Source organism: Heptranchias perlo, unplaced genomic scaffold (assembly GCF_035084215.1).
Source record: "Heptranchias perlo isolate sHepPer1 unplaced genomic scaffold, sHepPer1.hap1 HAP1_SCAFFOLD_56, whole genome shotgun sequence".
In the NCBI taxonomy this organism is placed as follows: domain Eukaryota; kingdom Metazoa; phylum Chordata; class Chondrichthyes; order Hexanchiformes; family Hexanchidae; genus Heptranchias; species Heptranchias perlo.
In genome coordinates this window covers 5,758,209-5,778,631 of record NW_027139581.1, presented here as the reverse complement: position 1 = coordinate 5,778,631, position 20,423 = coordinate 5,758,209, and the positions used below count along the sequence as shown (strand labels likewise).

At 45.6% G+C, this 20,423-nt stretch overlaps 1 protein-coding gene and 1 pseudogene across 1 annotated transcript in view; both read right to left on the bottom strand.

Moving 5' to 3' along the window:
- The window catches only part of LOC137315777 (zinc finger protein 850-like), a 114,136-nt gene that overhangs the window by 22,651 nt on the left and 71,062 nt on the right, over positions 1-20,423 (bottom strand). The window lies entirely within an intron of this gene.
- LOC137315720 (probable G-protein coupled receptor 139) lies at positions 18,674-20,307 on the bottom strand (annotated as a pseudogene).

The window sequence follows — 20,423 nt, the reverse complement described above, 5'->3', positions numbered from 1 at the left end:
TAAAATGAAGGAATTCAATTATTGTCCACACCTGAGAGTAAATAACATAATCTGATACAAAACAAAACCTGGGAGAATTACCAATCCAATATTCACCTCCAAGCATAAAGTACCAGAAAGTGTTCTTCACACAGAACAGCACACTCACTGTTCCCAGAACCACAGCCGCCGTTTTCTCGGTGCAATATTTTGTTTTCAGCTTCTGGCAACAAATGGCCACAAATCGATCAAAGGTGAACGTGACAGTGAACCAGACAGAGCAGTCTGTGGCTGCGTAAAGCAGGACGGCGTGGATATTACACACTTTAAAGGCCCACATGAACTGAAACTGAGCCGAATAAAGAATGGGAATCTGTCTGAATATCAGATCAATGATAACGACGAGTAGATCCGCGGCTGCCATGGACACCAGGTAACGGGTGACACATTTGGAGAGACCGCACCTTCCTCGAGAGAGAATCACAATCGTCACTAAGTTCACTGCAAGGAAGATAAAAACAGGGAATTCTGCTTCAGACTGAGAGTAAAAGCAGCAGCCTGGTCGAATTCAGGGTGAAATGTTGAGCGTTATTATTGAATCCAGGGACAGAATCTAATTACGAGTGGATTTGAGGTCGAAGATCAGCCATGATCTTATTGAATGGCGGAGCAGGCTCGAGGGGCCGGATGGTCAACTCCTGCCCCTATTTCTTATGTTCTTATGTACTTTCCTTGTAAAATAACTTTCTGCTGCGGAGAGGGTTTGTTGTTAAGGACCGCCCCGGTGTAGAAGGAAACCAAAACCACCAGCAGGCCCCAGCTCCAATCCAGGGCTTGTCGTTGGTCTGCAGTTGGAAATTACAATGGCCTCAGTGACCTTGTGTTCGGAGATGAAGTAGAACGCCTACGAGACCGGGAGCCAATGTTGGTCAGCAAGCACAGGGGTGATGGGTGAACGGGACTTGTTGCGAGTTCGGATACAGGCAGAAGAGTTTTGGATGTGCTCCAGTTTATGGAGGGTGGTGGGTGGAAGGCCAGTCAGAAGAGCTTTGGAATAGTCGAGTCTGGAGGTAACAAAACCATGGATCAGGATTTCAGCGGAAGATGGGCTGAGGCTGCGGCAGAGACAGGCGATGTTCGGGAGGTGGAAGTCTGTGATCTTGGTGATGGAGAGAATATGGGGTCAGAAGCTCAGCTCAGGGTCAAATAGAACGCCTACTAGTCCGGTTCAGCCTCAGACTGTGACCAGGGAGGGAGATGGAATCAATAGCGAGGGAACGGAATATGTGATAGGGGCTGAAGACATTGGCTTCAGTCTTCGCAATGTTTAAATGGACAAAATTTCTGCTGATCCAGGACTGGACGTCGGACAAGCAGTCTGACAAATCAGAGGCAGTGAAGGGGCCGGGAGAGGCGGTGCTGAGGTACTGCTGGGTGTGAGTGTACATGTGGAATCTGACAGTGTGCTATCGGAGGATGTCGCCGAGGGGAAGCTTGCAGATGTGAAATAGGAGGATTGTTCCTTGGGGGACACCAGAGATAACGGTGCGGGGGCGGGAAGATATGCCGATCCAGGAGATTCTCTGAAGAAGCCTGGATGGATAGGAATGGAACCAGGCGAGGGCAGTCCCAACCTGTTGGACAACGGACGAGAGGCGTTTGAGGTGGATGGTGTGGTCACCCGTGTCAAAGGATGAAGAGGGATAGTTTACCACGGTCAGTCACATAGGATGTGATCTGTGACTTTGATTCGGCCCAATTCCGCGCTGTTGCAGGGGCGGGAATCTGATTGGAGAGGTTACTGGTGCAGTTTCAGGCAAGAAAGGCATGTATTTGGGAGGTGACAACAAGTTTCAGGAGAGGAAAGGGAGGTTGGAGACGGGGGCGGTAATTTGCAAGGACAGAGGGGTCATGGATGTTTCTTTTGAGGATGGGGTGATGACGGCAGATTTGAAAAGGAGGGTGACAGAATCAGACAAGAGAGAACCGGGAAGGAAAGGGTTAACTTTGCCCCTTTGGGCATTACATTTGGACATTGTAAGTTTAAACTGCAAAGGCAGCAATGTGCAGAAACTTTGAGAAGCTTCGGTTTTCAACAACAACTGAAAAGAATGAAAGGAACAATGTGTAAAAGCATCGAGAAGCTTCGAACAGGCTTTTGGTTCTCAAAACAACTGACAAGAAGCTCAACAGATAACAAATTGGAAAAACAATGCTGAGAGAGTTAGAAATCCTTGGGAAAGACAATTCAAGTTACTTACACCTGGTTTCACACTGAGAAGAGACTGTTGGAGCTTTCACACGGTGGTTTCACACGGTGGTTTCACTCGGTGATTTCACTCGGTGGTTTCACACGGTGATTTCACTCGGTGATTTCACTCGGTGGTTTAACACGGTGGTTTCACACGGTGGTTTCACTCGGTGATTTCACACGGTGGTTTAACACGGTGGTTTCACACGGTGGTTTAACACGGTGGTTTCACACGGTGGTTTCACTCGGTGGAAAGGCTGCACCTGGGGTCACCTGGTTTTGATAGGCCCAGCCAATCGTTCATCATTAATGCAACAGTGTGTGAGTGGCTAAAATGGGACTTCTCTTATCTTTTACTCACACCCCAAATGGCAAAATTATATGAAGATGGGACATCGTGGCAGATTCTTTAATGCAGTTGGAGGAACCTTAAGAAGCTTCGCCTGGAGGAAGGACGTCCAACAACAAAAGAAGAAAACTTCAAGAGAGAGAGAGAGAGAGCTGATCGCTCTTCTGCCTTGATGCTGAAATCCTTGGATTTAAGCTTGAATGTATTGTTTGATTTGTTTGATGCTTGTGAGAATTATGTACATCATTAAATAATGACTTTGATTAACGAACCTACAACATACATCTTTGACTGACTATTGTCCAGGCCCTATAATCGTTTACAATATCAGCCAGCATGGGGATCAGGAAGGGCAGTTGGGTGGTCAGCAGTTCAGTGGGAAAAGGGCCGAGGGAGCAGCAGATTGGTTTCATGGTCAAGATGAGCTCGGAGAGGGCATGAGGGGAGATAGAAGAGAAACTGGAGAAAAATGTGGATTCAGGGCTAGGGCAGGGCGGCGGGGACCTTCGGGAAGTTTGGCTCGGTGGACGAGGGGAAAGGAGAGAAGCGGCAAAGGCAGTTGAATGAATGGTCTCAATCTTAGTGACAAAGAAATCCATGAGCTCCTCGCACTTGAAGGAAGTGAGGGTGGAGGGGGCAGAGGAGAGGGGTTTAAGAAGACGGTTTGTAATGAAGAGAAGCCGGGGTCATGTTCGCATTCCAGGGTAATCCTTGAATAGTGAGGAGTTTTAACAGAGGAGAGCAGGACCCGATAGTGCTTGATGAGATCCAGCGAGATCTGGCGATTAATGGCTTATCGAGATGTGCGCCAGAACTGTTCAAATCTGCGTCCCTTGGACTTTAAGGAGTAACGATGGAAGTCGTGCCAAAAAAACGAACAGGGTGAGAGAGTGTAACGTGTTTACTGGGGTCAAGGGTATCAAAGGTGGAGGTGAAGGTGAGATTAATCAAATCAGTATCTGCAGAAGTATCGTGGCGAATGGAGGGTCAAAGTTGAAACAGTTGGGAATTTCAAAGTGATTTGAAGAAATGGGATTGAATAAAAAAAGGAAATAAATCAATTCAAACATAACTGAATAAATAACAACAACAATTTGCATTTATATAGCGCCGTTAACATAGTAAAACATCCCAATGCGCTTCAACAGTAGATGTCAGATAGTCCATGTGGACCACACTGAGATCTCCTGTCACGTGGCCCACGGTAACTGGACTAAATCAAAACAGTGGAAATAAATCTACTCAAACATAACTGAATAAACAATTTACTGGAAAATGTATTATCGTTTAAAGCCTGTCCTGACCATCCAGCACCAATGACCATAAGGCAGAGCGAGAGACGGTTGAAAGTAAGACAGCTGCCTGGAGCTGAATCATTATTGGATATTGTCCAATATTTCAGAGTGTATTGGTGATCTGACTGTCAGCGCTGGTTTCCACAGATCAGAGTCATTAACTATAACCAGCAGACCTTAAAACTCCTGTTACCTATGAACACATATTTCTGATCCGATACTAGGGTTCAGTGCAGAGAGCAGAGTGCAAACTGTTCAATAAAGAGAATCCTCCACCAATCTTCCTTGTTCACAGCCAACAGTCAAATTAGCAGTTGAATCCTATAAAAGTGACTATCAGTTGAAGAAAGTAATGAAAAGTAATGAAAAGGACAGACTGTTCATTGGACTGGGAGCAAGGAATCGGCAACTGTTCACATGTTGCATGAAGGAAACAAGGCGCATTACCAGACACTGAACAAGAGGATTACACTGAATACAATTGATCACGGGGTCTAAAGAATAAGGACAGTAAATATAGCTCATCGTGGTTTACAAAATTAATTGCTGAAATAATGACTTACCAGGAACACCAACAGCAGCGAGGAGCGGATAGTAAATTCTTTGTGCATCATAAAGTGCCCACAGAATCCGAAGCTCAGTTGGAACATACCAGAACATTCTTTCATTATCTGTGAAATCCAATGATCACTGTTTGACCTGGAGGCAAAGCTGCATCAAACACTCTGATGTGACGCCTTGAAAACAGTCCCTATTTATATCTTGGGGGAACTCTCCAGTGAGACAATTAAACGACACACTGACTGGCATTAATTACAGTCACTGAACAAACAGGTTAGATTAATCCCTTAACACCATCACTCTATATTGTCAATTATAGGTAAACAAGTATTTTACTGACATGAAGTGATGGTACCGATAATTCGAAATATTACTTCAAAAAAAATCGTGAACGAAGAAAATATGAATCCCGCAGTCTTACGGTACTGATGTGAAGAGAGAGCAGCTTCACTGACATGGTTCAAATTATTTCTGTGATAAGAATTCTACCTGCAATTTCAAAATTTTTCAATTCAGTTTCTGGGTTGGACTTAACAAAAGTGCGAAAGACAAAAAGGATGGATAGAAGCAGATCAAGTAATGGTCAGTAAGGATATTTTGGGGCTGATAATAAAATGGTCAGTAAGGATACATAGGGGATGATATTACAATGGTCAGAAAGAATATAGGGGACTGATAATACAACGGTTGTTATGAATACATTAGGGCTGATAATACAATGGTCAGTAAGGATACATGGGGGCTGATAATACAATGGCCAGTAAAGACATACGGGGGCTGATAATACAATGGTCAGTCAGGATAAATGGGGCTGATAAATACAATGGACGGTACCGATAAATGAGCGATGACAATACAATGGTCATTAAGGATACACGGGGTCTTATAATACAATTGTGAGTATGGATACAGGTGGATGATAATACAATGGTCAGTTTGTATAAATGGGTCTGATTTTCCAATGGCCAGAAAGGACGCAGGTGGATGATTATGCAATGGTATTCAAGGATACATGGCTCTGATAATATAATGGTGAGTAAGGATACAAGAGGATGACAATACAATGGTAACTAAGGATACTGAAGGATGATAATACAATGGTCAGTAAGGATACATGGGGGCTGATAATTCAATGGCCAGTAAGGATGCATGGGGGCTGATAATACAATGGGCAGGAAGGATATCTGTGGTTGATAATACAAAGGTCAGTAAGGATACATGGGGCAGGTAATTCAATGGCCATTAAGGATAGATGGGGCTGATAATACAATGATCAGGAAGGATATCTGTGGTTGATAATGCAACGGTCAGTAAGGATACATGGGGCAGGTAATTGAATGGTCATTAAGGATAGGTGGGGCTGAAAATATAATGGTCAGTAAGGATACATGGGGTCTGATAAAACAATCTACATTAAGGATATATGGAGCTAATCATACAATGGTCAATGTTGATACATGGGGCTGATAATGCAATGGTCATTAAGTTCAAATGGGGCTGATAATACAATGGTCAGCAATGCTACATGGGACTGATAATACAGTGACCGGTAGGATACCTGGGGACAGATAATACAACGGTCTGTGTGGGTTCACGGGTGCTGATAATACAATGCAAAATAAGGGTACGTGGTGTCATAGGAACATAGGAACAGGAGTAGGCCATTCAGCCCCTCGTGCCTGCTCCGCCATTTGATAAGATCATGGCTGATCTGTGATCTAACTCCATATATCTGCTTTTGGCCCATATCCCTTAATACATTTGGTTGCCAAAAAGCTATCTATCTCACATTTAAATTTGCCTGATAAGATCATGGTCAATAAGGGTAAATGGTGCTGATGATACAATGGTAAGTACGGATAAATGGGGGCTGATAATTCAGTGATCACTATGGATACATTGGTGCTGATAATACACTTGTCAGTAAGGATATATGGGGTCTGATAATAAAGTGGTCAGGATGGATACACGTGGGCTGATAATACAATGGTCAGTAAGGATATATGGGGGCTGATAATACAATGGTCAGTAAGGACTCACGGCGGCTGATAAAACAATGAGTAAAAGGGCTGTCAAAGGAAGCGTGGGATGATTTGGAACAAAAAAGGAGATCATCTTGTGGAGGCAGTGGGCATGGCTGAGGTACTAAATGAATCCTTTGCATCAGTCTTCAAGAGAGAAGAGGATGCTGCCACTGTCGCATTAAAGGAGGAGGTAGTAGCAATATCAGATAGGGCAAAAATAGGTAAAGAGGAGGTACTTGAAAGGTTGGCAGCTCTCAAAATAGAAATATCAACCGATCCTAACCAAATCCATCCGATGTGACTGAGGGAAGTAAGGATAGAAATTGCAGAGGCTCTGACCACAATCTTCCAATCCTCCTGAGATACGGGGCAATGCCAGATTATTGGAGGAACGCAATTGCTATACCCATGTTAATAAAGGGGCGAGTGATAAACCCGGCAATTACAGGCCAATCAGCCTAATGTCAGTGGTGGGGAAACTTTTAGAGACATTAATCCTGGACAAAATTAATTTGCACTTGGAAAAGAATAGGCTAAAAAGTGAAAGTCAGCACGCATTTGTCAACGGAACATCGCGTTTGACTAACTTGATTGAATTATTTGATGAAGTAATGGAGAGGCGTGATAAGGGCGGTGTGGTAGATGTTGTGTATACGGACTTTCAAAAGACTTTTCATGAAGTACCACTTAATGGACAAAATTGAAGCATATGGGATTAAAGGGACAGTTGCAATGTGGATACAATATTGGCTTCGGGTCAGAAAGCAGAGAGCAGTGGTGAACGGTTGTTTTACAGACCGGATGGAAGCATACAGTGGTGTTCCCCAGGAGTTGGTGTTCGGACCATTGCTCCATGAGATCTACTTTAAATGGACTGGACTGAGGTACACAGGTTATAATTTCAAAGTTTGCGGATGATACGTAACTCAGGAATGCAATAAGCAATGTGGAGGATAGTAACAGACTTCAGGAGGACATGGACAAACTGGTAAAATGGGCAGACACATTGCAGATGAAATTTAATGCAGAGAATGTGAAGTGATCCATTTTGTTAGGAAGAATGAGGAGAGGCAATATAATCTAAATGGTACAATTTTAAAGGGGGTACAGGAACAGAGAGACCTGGGGGATTATGTACACAAATCTTTGACGATGGCAGGACAAGTTGAGAAGGCTGTTGAAAAAGCATATCGGATCCTGGGCTTTATTAACAGAGGCATAGAGTACAAAAGCAAAGAAGTTATGCTGAACATTTATAAAACACTGATTTGGCCTCAGCTGGATAATTGTGTTCAATTCTGTGCACCACACAAGAGGAAGGATATGAAGGCCTTCGAGAGGGTGCAGAAGAGATTTACTAAAGTGGTACCAGGGATGAGGGACTTCAGTTATGTGGAAAGACTGGAGAAGCCGGGATTGTTCTACTTGGAGCCGAGAGGGTTAAGAGGAGATTTGATAGAGGTGTTCAAAATCATGAACACTTTTGATGGAGTAAATAAGGAGAAACTGTTTCCATTGGCAGATGACTCGGTAACGAGAGGGCACAGATTTAACGTGATTGGCAAAAGAGCCAGAGGCGACATGAAGAAACATTGTTTTAATGCAGATATTTGTAATGATGTGGAATGCACGGCCTGAAAGGATGGTGAAAGCAGATTGAATAGTAACTCTCAAAAGTGAATTGGATAAATACTGGAAAAGAAAAAAAATGACAGGCTCGAGTGGCTGAATGGCCTCCTCATGTTCCGATGTTCCGAAGCTAACTCCACTTGCCCATGAAGCCTGTAATAGCCATATTATCATTGTTTAATGTTAAACCCATATAGAACCACAGTTATGTTCAAACAATGGAAACTTGTTTTAACCCTGGCGAATGGTTTACCTCTTGAACGAACGATTGTCTTTGAAATTAGACACACACTGACCGCCAATTATTCTCCCAACATTGGTCACCGCCCACCAGCCGCCCTCTGTGTCCATGAAGATGAGTCTGACGGACAGATTAATCCCATTTTAAATGATCTTCCTCCACATTTACCAGGAATACAAGTGTCTGCCGCCTTCCACAAAGAGGCGCGAGGCATTGTCTGTGCTCCGTGCAGTCGCCTCGATGAGAAGTTTAAACCAATGGGAAGTAAGTCTAAAACTGCAGATACATCCTTGTGACTGTGGTGCCTGGATTTCTGTCCCATTCACCAAACACCTGGGGTAGGGTAAAGATACATTGATCACCTATTCCTCTATTACCCGGACATTCTTGAGGCTAAGATCCTGCCCAGGTTTGGCTGCTCCCTGGGGAGCTCCTTTGCTCTGCAACTCTATCCTTGACCATCCGTTGCCATCCTTTGCCCTTTCTCCCCCCATCTCCTCTCTTCCACTGTTTAAGTTCCTCTGGCTCCAATAGTGGATGCATTTTAGCCCGAACTACAAGTTCAAGCTACAAGTTTAAAGTTACCTGGGCCCACTGCCCATCTCCCGACCACGCCTGCTCTTTGTTTTCATCAGTGAGCGCTGGATCTTTGCTCAAATTTGGATTCCAAATTCCTGGACTTCTCTGCCATCAAGACGACGCTGCTCCTCTGGACTACACTGCAAGACTCAGCTGCTGTGACTCTGATCTGCGATTCAGTTGCTTGAGTTTTCAGGTAACTTTGTCTCGCCCACAGCCCAACTCCCACCACTGCTGTTATCTGCTGAGCTGATGACTGTCCAATTTGTCCTACTGGTTTACAATTCACTCTCCTGGGCCGTGGTCCATCTCTCTGCCGCTTCTGGATCTTACAATGACCTCCAACTTCGCCACCGTCTTTCTGCCCCTCGAACGATTCTGCACACATCCGGGCTCTTCATTCTCACGGAAATGCCTCCAGAAGTGCCTTCTCTGATACTTCAAATAGCTTCTTGATTCTCTCTCCCTCCGCTCCTGTCTCCGAACCTGGACATCAGTTCGTTGATGCTCCAAGCTGACTCCACCCTATCTACGTCATCTTTATCCCACCACGGGATCACTGACTATAACTTTGTTCTCCCTCCTATTGTCTCCTCTATTCCCTGTTCATTACCAGGACATTTCTATCCCAATCTTGCTCTGTAACCGGGCCTATGTAACCTGAGTTTCCCTGTGTCCATTCACGTGTGTGTTTTTGCTGCCGCTCCAGACCCGAGCCCATCGCTTCTATTTCCCGTTTTGTCTTCTTTTCTCTTTACCCCTCCTAGGCCCCTCCCTCCTGTCGTCATGCCTCCTTTAATTTCTGCCCTCTCGGGTACTCTGTCCCCCAATCCCTATCCCAACCCTTCAGCACTCCTCCACCTTCCTACTCTCCTACCGCCATCCCAGGCTTGACTCCCTCTTAGATAATCCCACAGCTTCCCTCTGTGACTCGCTTGACATCCTCTGAAGGGCCCATCGAGACGCTCGTCGCTACCTCCTTATGAGCAGCAACCCCAACTGCCCCTTCCTACTCTCTCACCGACCTTCCAACCCAACGTATGCGATGGGGGCTAACCTTCCTGTCCCACTCACCCCTCCCAGCGCTGACACTGTCGATTCTGCCACCGGATCAGCTATCACCGCCCCTCCCGCCATCTCCCTCCAGAATGTCCGTTCACTTGTGATCAAAGCCCTTGCCATCCATGATCTTAATGTGGATGATTGCATCGATATCATGACCTTGACAGAAACCTGGCTGACGGGTGATGACACCTTCCCCTTAATTAAGCCTGACGCCTGGTTATATCTATCACTTGACCCGCCCAGACCGCCGCGGTGGGGGTGTGCATCTTATCACCAAATCACACCAATGTCTGACCCCCTACTCCTCTGGCACCTTCTCCTTCTTTGAGCATCTCACGTTGTTCCGCTCCACTCACCTCTCCAAAAAATCCTCGTTCTCGACAGCCACCCAAATCCCACGCCACGTTTCTCACCGAGATATCTTCACTGCTTCCCTCCCTCATCCTCTGCACCGAGCGACTTCTCATCCTCGGTGATTTCAATCTCCATCTCAACTCATCATTCTCTCTCTTCTCTGAGTTCACTGCCCTCCTATCCTCCCTTAATCTCTCATATGAACATACGAACTGGGAATCCACGAGGTGCTGTGGGCCGTCAGCAGCAGCAGCAGAATTGTATCCCAGCACAATCTGTAACCTCATGGCGCGGCACATTCCTCACTCGTCCGAACATACGAATTAAGAGCAGGAGTCGGCCATTCGGCCCCTCAAGCCTGCTCTGCCATTTGATAAGATCATGGCTGATCTGATTGTGACCTCAACCTCATTTTCCCGTCTACCAACTATAACATTTGACGTCCTTGTTAATCAAGAATCTATCTAACTCAGCCTTAAAAATATTCAATGACACTGCCTCCACCGCTCTCTGGGGAAGGGAGTTCCACAGACTCACGACCCTCTGAGAGAAAAAAAATCTCCTCATCTCCGTCTTAAATGGGAGATCCCTGGTTTTAAACTGTGGCCCTTGGTTCTAGTCTCTCCCACACGGGGAAACATCCTCTCAGCAGCTGCCCATTCTAGTCCCCTCATGATCTTATGTGATCTTATATGTTTCAATAAGATCACCTCTCATTGTTCTGAACTCCAATGTATACCGGCCAAACGTGTCCAACCTTTCCTCACAAGATAACCACCTCAACCCAGGAATCAGTCGAGTGAACCTCCTCTGAACCGCCTCCCAAGTAATTATGTCCTTTCTTAAATAAGGAGAACAAAACTGCACACAGTATTCCAGCTGTCGTCTCACCAATCCCTGTACAACTGTAAATGTAAGGAATCTTACACCAGGTTATAGGCCAACAGTTTTATTTGAAAATCACAAGCTTTCAGAGGCTTTCTCCTTCGTCAGGTGTGTGTGGAATTCCTTGAAAATTACCGCATATATAGACAGAGATTACAGGTAATCTTTCCAACTGCCCGTTATCAAGGCAATCAAAGGAATTGAATAGTATTCAGACAGAGATACATTGGATGCAAGACTACCGAATATACAAACGGCCACAACCAAAGACAGAGAGAGAGAGAGAGAAACATCCGAAAGGAAGAGAAGGAGAGAGAATGACCAGTTATATTAAAAACAGACTACTCTTTTTTCGATGGTGGGGTTACGTGTAGAGTGACATGAACCCAAGATCCGGGTTGAGGCCGTCCTCATGGGTGCGGAACTTGGCTATCAATTTCTGCTCGACGATTTTGCGTTGTCGTGTGTCTCGAAGGCCGCCTTGGAGAACGCTGACCCGAAGACCGATGGCTGAATGTCCTTGACTGCTGAAGTGTTCCCCAACAGGGATGGAACCCTCCAGTCTGGCGATTGTTGTGCGGTGTCCGTTCATCCGTTGTGGCAGTGTCTGCATGGTCTCGCCAATGTACCCGGCTCCGGGGCATCCTTTCCTGCAACGTATGAGGTAGACAACGTTGGCCGAGTCACAGGAGTATGAACCATGTACCTGGTGGGTGGTGTCCTCTCGTGTGATGGTGGTATCTGTGTCGATGATCTGGCATGTCTTGCAGAGGTTACCGTGGCAGGGTTGTGTGGTGTCGTGGACGCTGTTCTCCTGAAAGCTGGGTAATTTGCTGCGAACGATGGTCTGTTTGAGGTTGGGTGGCTGTTTAAAGGCGAGTAGTGGAGGTGTGGGGATGGCCTTAGCGAGGTGTTCGTCGTCATTGATGACATGTTGAAGGCTGCGGAGAACATGGCGTAGTTTCTCCGCTCCGGGGAAGTACTGGACGACGAAGGGTACTCTGTTGGTTGCGTCCCGTTTTCGTCTCCTGAGGACGTCTATGCGATTTTTCGCTGTGGCCCGTCGGAACTGTCGATCGACGAGTCGAGCGTCATATCCCGTTCTTACGAGGGCGTCTTTCAGAGTCTGTAGGTGTCCATCGCGTTCCTCCTCGTCTGAGCAGATCCTGTGTATTAGCAGGGCCTGTCCATAGGGGATGGCCTCTTTGACGTGGTTAGGGTGGGAGCTGGAAAAGTGGAGCATCGTGAGGTTGTCCGTGGGCTTGCGGTAGAGTGAGGTGCTGAGGTGCTATTGCAAAGAAGCATACCGACAACTGGACAACCAGGAACACTACAGACGGTTACCCGCAGATCCGACCAAAGAACACACCCACCAGCTCAACAAACTGATCAAGACCTTCGATCCAGACCTTCAAAACATCCTACGTGCTCTCATCCCATGTACTCCCCGCGTGGGAGACTTCTACGGCCCCCCAAAGATACAAAAAGCCAACACACCCGGACGTCCTATCGTATCAGGCAACAGAACCCTGTGTGAGAACCTCTCTGGATACGTCGAGGGCATCCTGAAACCCATCGTACAGGGAACCCCCAGCTTCTGTCGCGACACTACAGGCTTCCTTACAAAAACTCAGTACCCACAGACCAGTTGAACCAGGATCACTTCTCACCACGATGGACGTCTCGGCCCTCGACACCAGTATCCCCCATGATGACGGCATCGCTGCAACAGCATCAATACTCAACACCAACAACAGCCAATCTCCAGACGCCGTCCTACAACTCATCCGCTTCATCCTGGATCACAATGTCTTCACCTTCGATAAGCAGTTCTTTACCCAAACACACGGAACAGCCATGGGGACCAAATTCGCACCCCAATACGCCAACATTTTCATGCACAAGTTCGAGCAGGACTTCTTCACTGCACAGGACCTCCAATCAACACTATACACCAGATACATCGACGACATTTTCTTCCTATGGATCCACGGCGAAGAATCAAGGAAGAGACTACATGATAACATCAACAAGTTCCATCCCACCATCAAGCTCACCATGGACTACTCCTCAGAATCGGTTTCTTTCTTGGACACACGAATCTCCATCAAAGACGGGCACCTCAGCACCTCACTTTACCCCAAGCCCACGGAAAACCTCACGATGCTCCATTTTTCCAGCTTTTCCAACACGAGACGCAACCAACAGAGTACCCTTCGTCGTCCAATACTTCCCCGGAGCGGAGAAACGACGCCATGTTCTCCGCAGCCTTCAACATGTCATCAATGACGACGAACACCTCGCTAAGGCCATCCCCACACCTCCACTACTCGCCTTTAAACAGCCACCCAACCTCAAACAGACCATCGTTCGCAGCAAATTACCCAGCTTTCAGGAGAACAGCGTCCACGACACCGCACAACCCTGCCACGGTAACCTCTGCAAGACATGCCAGATCATCGACACAGATACCACCATCACACGAGAGGACACCACCCACCAGGTGCATGGTTCATACTCCTGTGACTCGGCCAACGTTGTCTACCTCATACGTTGCAGGAAAGGATGCCCCGGAGCCTGGTACATTGGCGAGACCATGCAGACACTGCGACAACGGATGAACGGACACCACGCAACAATCGCCAGACAGGAGGGTTCCCTCCCAGTCGGGGAACACTTCAGCAGTCAAGGACATTCAGCCACCGATCTTCGGGTAAGCGTTCTCCAAGGCGGCCTTCGAGACACACGACAACGCAAAATCGTCGAGCAGAAATTGATAGCCAATTTCCGCACCCATGAGGACGGCCTCAACCGGGATCTTGGGTTCATGTCACGCTACACGTAACCCCACCAGCGAATAAAAGTTATCTGTTTTTAACACAACGGGTCCTTCTCTGTCTTTCTCTTTATTTCGGATGTTTCTCCCTCTCTCTCTCTTTCTTGTGTTCTGGCCGTTTGTATATTCGGTGGTCCTGTAGGTAACACCTCTCTGTCTGAACACTTTGATTGCCTTGACAACGGGCATTTGGAAAGATTATCTGTAATCACCAGGTATTGTTTACTGAATATAAATGCGAAACTTTCAAGGATTCCCGCATTCACCTGATGAAGGAGAAAGCCTCCTAAAGCTTGTGATTTACAAATAAAATTGCTGGACTATAACCTGGTGTTGTAAGATTCTTTACATTTGTCAAACATAACCACGACAGCATGCAATATCCAACATCGGAAGGCGACATTTCCTTCTTAAATAGAACCACAGCACTTTGCAGTATCCACCAGAAAAGGGCAACATTTGGGCATTAAATACAACAACTGCACCGTGCAGTATTTCATGGAATCATAGCAATTTAAGGCACAGAAGGACGCCATTCGGCCCATCGTGTCTATGCCGGCCCGAAAAAGTGCTATCCAGCCTAATCCCATTTTCCAGTTCTTGGTCCGTAGTCGTCTAAGTTACGACACATCCAAGTACGTTTCAAGTGTGATGAGGGTTTCTGCCTCTACTATCCTTGCAGCCACTGAGTTCCAGACCCCCTCCACCCTCTGGGTGAAAAACAAGTTCTCTTCAGCTCCCCTCTAACCCTTCTACTAATTACTTTAAATCTGGTTATTGACCTCTCTGCTAAGGGAAATAGATCCTTCCTATCCATTCTTTCTGGGCCCCTCGTAATTTTATACACCTCAATATCATCTCCCCTCTGCCTCCTCTGTTCCAATGAAAAGAACCCCAGCCTATCCAATCTTTCCTCGTAGCTAAAATTCTCTCGTCCTGGCAATATTCTCGTAAATGTCTTCTGTACCCTCCCTAGTGCAATCACATTGGACCTGTAATGTCGTGACCAGAACTGTACGCGGTACTCTAGCTGTGGCCTAACTCGTATATGCAGTTCTGGCATCACCTCCTTGCTCTTATATTCTATGCCTCGGCTAATAAAGGAATGTATCCTGTCTGCCGTTTTAACCAATTTACCTACCTGTCCTGCTATGTAAAGGGATCTGTGGACATGCACTGCAAGGCCTCTCTGTTCCTCTACACCTCTCAGTATCCTCCCATTTATTGTGTATTCCCTTGCCTTGTTTGCCCTCCTCAAATGCATTACCTCGCACTTCTCCGGATTGAGTTACATTTGCCACTTTTCGACCCTTTAGTTTATATTGCCTTTCCTCGTTCTTCCGAACAAAATGTATCACCTCAAACTTCTCAGCGTTAAATTTCATCACTATCAAACACACGGCCAATCTTAGCATCATCTGCAAACTTCTTATTCATGCCCCCTAGATTTAGGTCTCAATCATTGATATTTTACCACAAAAAGCCAGAGACCTAGAACTGAGCCCAGTGGAACCCGACTGGAAACAGCCTTCCAGTCACAAAAACACCCGTCCGCCATTACCCTTTGCTTCCTGCCACGAAGCCAATTTTGGTTCCAACTTGCCACTTTCCCTTGGATCCCATGGGCTTTTACTTTTTTGACCATTCTGCCATGTGGGATCTTGTCAAAAGCCTTGCTGAAATCCGTGTAGACGGCACAAAACGCGCTACCCTTATCAACGCTCCTTGTTACCTCCCCAAAAAATTCAATGAATTTAGTCAGACACGGCCGTCTTTAAACAAATCCATGCTGACTATCCTTGATTAATCCGTGCCTTTCTAAATGACGATTAATACTGTCCCTTAGAATTGTTTCCAATAGTTTGCCCACCACCGGGGTTAGGCTGACTGGCCTGTAATTACTCGGTGGACCCCTTTCCCTTTTTTAAACAACGGAACAACATTAGCAGTCCTCCAGTCCTCCGGCACCACGCCTGTAGCCAGAGAGGATTGGAAAATAATGGTCAGAGCCTCCGCCATTTCCTCCCTTGCTTCTCTCAACAACCTGGGATACATTTCGTCTGGGCCTGGCGATATATCAACTTTCAAAGATCCTAACCCCTTAATATTTCCTCCCTCACTATGTTTATCCCATCCAATATTTCACATTCCTCCATAACTACAATGTCTGTATCGTCTCTCTCTTTTGTGAAGACAGATGCAAAGTATTCACTAAGAACAGGACCCACATCTTCCACCTCCACACACATGTTACGTTTTGATCTCTAATAGGCCCTGCTCTTTCCTTAGTTATCCTCTTGCTCGTTAAGTATTTATAAAACATCTTTGGGTTTTCATTGATTTTACTTGCCAATATTTTTCAAGCCCTCTCTTTGCTTTCCTAATTTCCTTCCCAATTTAACCCCTGAATTTTCTATACTGCTCTAGGCTTTCTGCAGTACGGAGATCTTGGGATCTGACATAAGCTTCCCTTTTTTGCCTTATTCTACCTTGTGTGCTCCTTAACATCCAAGGGAGCTCCAGATTTGGGTGTCCAACCCTTTTTCTTTGTGGAAATATATTTGCTCTGGACCCTCACTATCTCCTCCTTGAATGCCTCCCACTGCTCTGACACTGATTTACCTTCAAGTAGCTGTTTCCAGTCCACTTTTGCAAAATCACACCCCAGCTTAGTAAATTTGGCCTTTCCCTTTTGAGAAATTTTACTCCTAGTCTATTTTTGTCCTTTTCCATAACTATGCTAAATCTAACTGAATTATGATCACTCCCACCAAAATGCTCTCCCTCTGATACTCCTTCCACCTGCCCAGCTTTATTCCCCCAAACTAAGTAAAGAACTGCCTCGCCTCTTGTTGGGCTTGCTACGTACCGGCTAAAAAAAGTTCTCCTGCATTTTAATAATTTTGCGCCCTCTATGCCTTTTACACTGGTTCTATCCCAGTTAATATTAGTGCAGTTGAAATCCCCTACTCTCAATCCCATAATGTTTTTGCACTTCAGAGAAATTTGCTCCCATATTTGCTCTTCTGTCTCCCTTTGACCAATTGGGGGTCTATAGTCCACTCCCAGAAGTATGATTGCCCCTTTTTGGTTCTTTAGTTCAACCCATACGGCCTCATTTAATGATCCTTCTAACATATCATACCTCCTCACGACTGTAATTGTTTCTCCAACCAGTATTGCGGCCCGCCTCCTTTTTTATCCCCCCCTCTATCTCGTCTGAAAACCCTATGAACAGGAATGTTGAATCAGAATATTTACTCGTGAAGGGCGACATTTGGTCCTAAAATAGAACCACTGCACCCCAGAGAATTCACCAGCAGAAGGTGACATTAGTCTATAAATGTGACCCACCTGTCGTGCAGCAGGAGCTCACATCGGTGTTTAAAGGTAAAATAATCAGATCAACAGCAACTGATGGAATGATTGTCTCTGGATATTTTCTGTCCGTTTTAATGTAGTATAATTTCATGATAATACTAAAAGATTTCATACAATCTGTCATTTGTGATCATTTTACAAAATGCGCCTTAATAAAATATAAAGTTTAGCGAATATTATCGACATACTTTAATAATAACAGGAATTTATAAGGTTTATCAGAGAGCACGGAATACGCTTCCTGTATCGGGCGATTAGACAGAATATGGGATGAATTGAGTTGTAACAATGGAAAGTCTTCAGTTCTCATCATAGAATGAAATTTACAATTAACTGAAGGGAAAGCTCACCATATTCTTCACTCCTCTCTGAATTTAGTCTCGGTCATGTCATTAATACACGTGTTGGTGCAGCAACTCAGGAGCTGGAGCATAAATCCCAGTTCTTGTACAAAGTGAGAGAGAGACACAGGAATAAAGTCTAAAATGTACATTCGTTTCCATAGAGTATAAAGTACAATTAATGCCCATAACAAGATAAAATTCGCCGATATAACAAACAGTAAAATGATGGATTTCCTTCTCTTCTCCATCTCTGGGTCACTGGGACTCTCCCCACTGCTGTGAGCCCGGAGTCTCCTGAGGACTCTGCTCGACACGAAAACGTGCCTGACGGGTAAAGCATTGAGCAGCAGAATCAGAACAACTGGGGTTAACATACACTGAAGGAATCCGATCACTTTCCAAACCTGCGAGTCAAGAACATCCCATAGTAAATAACAAAACCAGGGAGTATTTGAAATCCGATATTGACTTGTGTACATGTAGTACCAGAACGTGTTCTTTACACAGAACAGCACACTCACTGTTCCTGGAACCACAACCACAGTTTCCTCGGGGCAATGTTTCGTTTTCAGCTTCAGGCAACAAATCGATAGGAACAGGACACGGCCATTGAACCCCTCAAGCCTGTTCCTCCATTCAATGACATCATGGCTGATCTACACCTCAACTCCATTTACCCGCCTTAGCTCCATGTTCCTTGATACCTTTACCCAACAAACATCTGTCGATATCAGTCGTGAACATTTCAATTGGCCCCGCACCCACAGCATTTTGGGTGAGAGAGTTCCAGATTCCCAGTAACCTTTGTGTGAAGAAATGCTTCCCGATTTCAAACCTGAATTGCCTGGCTCTAAATTTAAGATTATCTGGGATCCAAATTTGCAAATGATTCATCTATTTTCATGACTTTACTATTTTAATAATCAGATTCAGGGGATATTTCAGCCCATTCTTGAATTCCTCCCTGAATTTCCTCTGGGACCCCGCATAAATACATGTGTTCGTGCAACAGCTCAGGAGCTGGAGCATTTGTGCGCTTTCCTGCAGAATGAACCTTGGGTCATTGGAAATGGAGCCTATTAAATAATTACTGTTTGTTAGTTTCACATATAAGAAATTTACAACATAGGTCGCCCATCAGAGGATGAAACTTCCCGAGATGGTGAAGACTAAAACAATGGACTTTCTCCGACTCTCCATCTCTGGGTCACTCTGATTCTCTCCATTGCTGTGGGCCCGGAGTCTCTTGCGGGCTCGACTGGCCACCAGAATGTTTCTGACGGTCAGAGCATTGAGCAGTAACATCAGGAGGAACGGAGCACAGGGATTTAAAATGCGGTCAATCCAGTCATACGCTGTCCATAAAAGTTCAGAATAAAAGCTTAACTTAATGTTGCAGTACCACGGGTCATCGTCAATTATATACAGAGGTTCAAATACAAAGTACCAGGGAATGTTTTTTACACAACTTAAGGCACAAACCGTTCCGATAACAACAGCCGCCGTTTTCTCGGTGCAATATTTTGTTTTCAGATTCTGGCAACAAATGGCCACAAATCGATCAATGGTGAAAGCGACCGTTAACCAGACCGAGCTGTCTCTGGCAGCATAGATTAGAGCGATTTTGAGGCTGCAGATTGGAGTAGTCGAGAGGAAGAGAATCGGGAAATTAATGACACTGATCTGGTTTATTATCACCGCCGTGATAATGACCAGGAGATCCGTCACCGCCATCCCCACCAGGTATAGGTTGATACATCTGGAGAGTCCGCACCTTCCTCGGGACAGGATCACAATCGTCACCAAGTTACCTGTTGCGAACAGAAACAAACAGGTAAATTATTGAGCAGACTGCAGACTAAAGCAGAGTTTTGAGGGGATCATTTCTCCGTCCTTGTCCAGAAACGGAGAAATGATCCCGTTACCGTGGATTTTTAAGGGATTCCGGACCCACCACGATGCGGACTCGACGTTTAGAGTTCACACCTCATGTGAAGAACAGCCGCTTTCCCTCAGTATCGTCCTGGAGTGTCGGCCTGATTGGGAATTCAAATCCCTGAGATCCATCCTGAGATTCCTCTCTCTGAATAAACAGATTTCAATGCTGAAAACATGACAGGAACTCGAATTAAATTGAACACACATGGAAACCCATGAACACACATTGCTAGCCTCATGGTCGCACTGGGTCTGGATATGAAATAGCCTGTTCAAATCGCTGGAGAATGACAAGAATCCCATCGTTTCAATTCTGTTTTGGAACTAAAACTCTTCTTCATCATTTGTAAAACATCGCATCGAACAAGCAGCGGAAAGTTAACAAACAATACGTGTCGAATCAATAGCATCGAAGGGGCGACTCTGCAGGAATCACAGAGAAATGTTCCATCGCCAGTTGCACAGCGAGAGCACGGAGACACCTCAAACTGATCTGTACAATGAATCATTTATCACAGGGTCTTACCTGGAACACCAATAACGGCCAGAACAGGATAATAAATGGCGTACACTAGGCCCCTCACTTGTCCATGCATTTCTATCAAAACCTATTGTCCCTCTTCGAGCTGGCAGTGTGTAATATTCAAAGGGTCCGTTTTATACTTGTTGGAAACCCCCAGTGAGACAATTAGGCCGCATCACCCTTTGAACA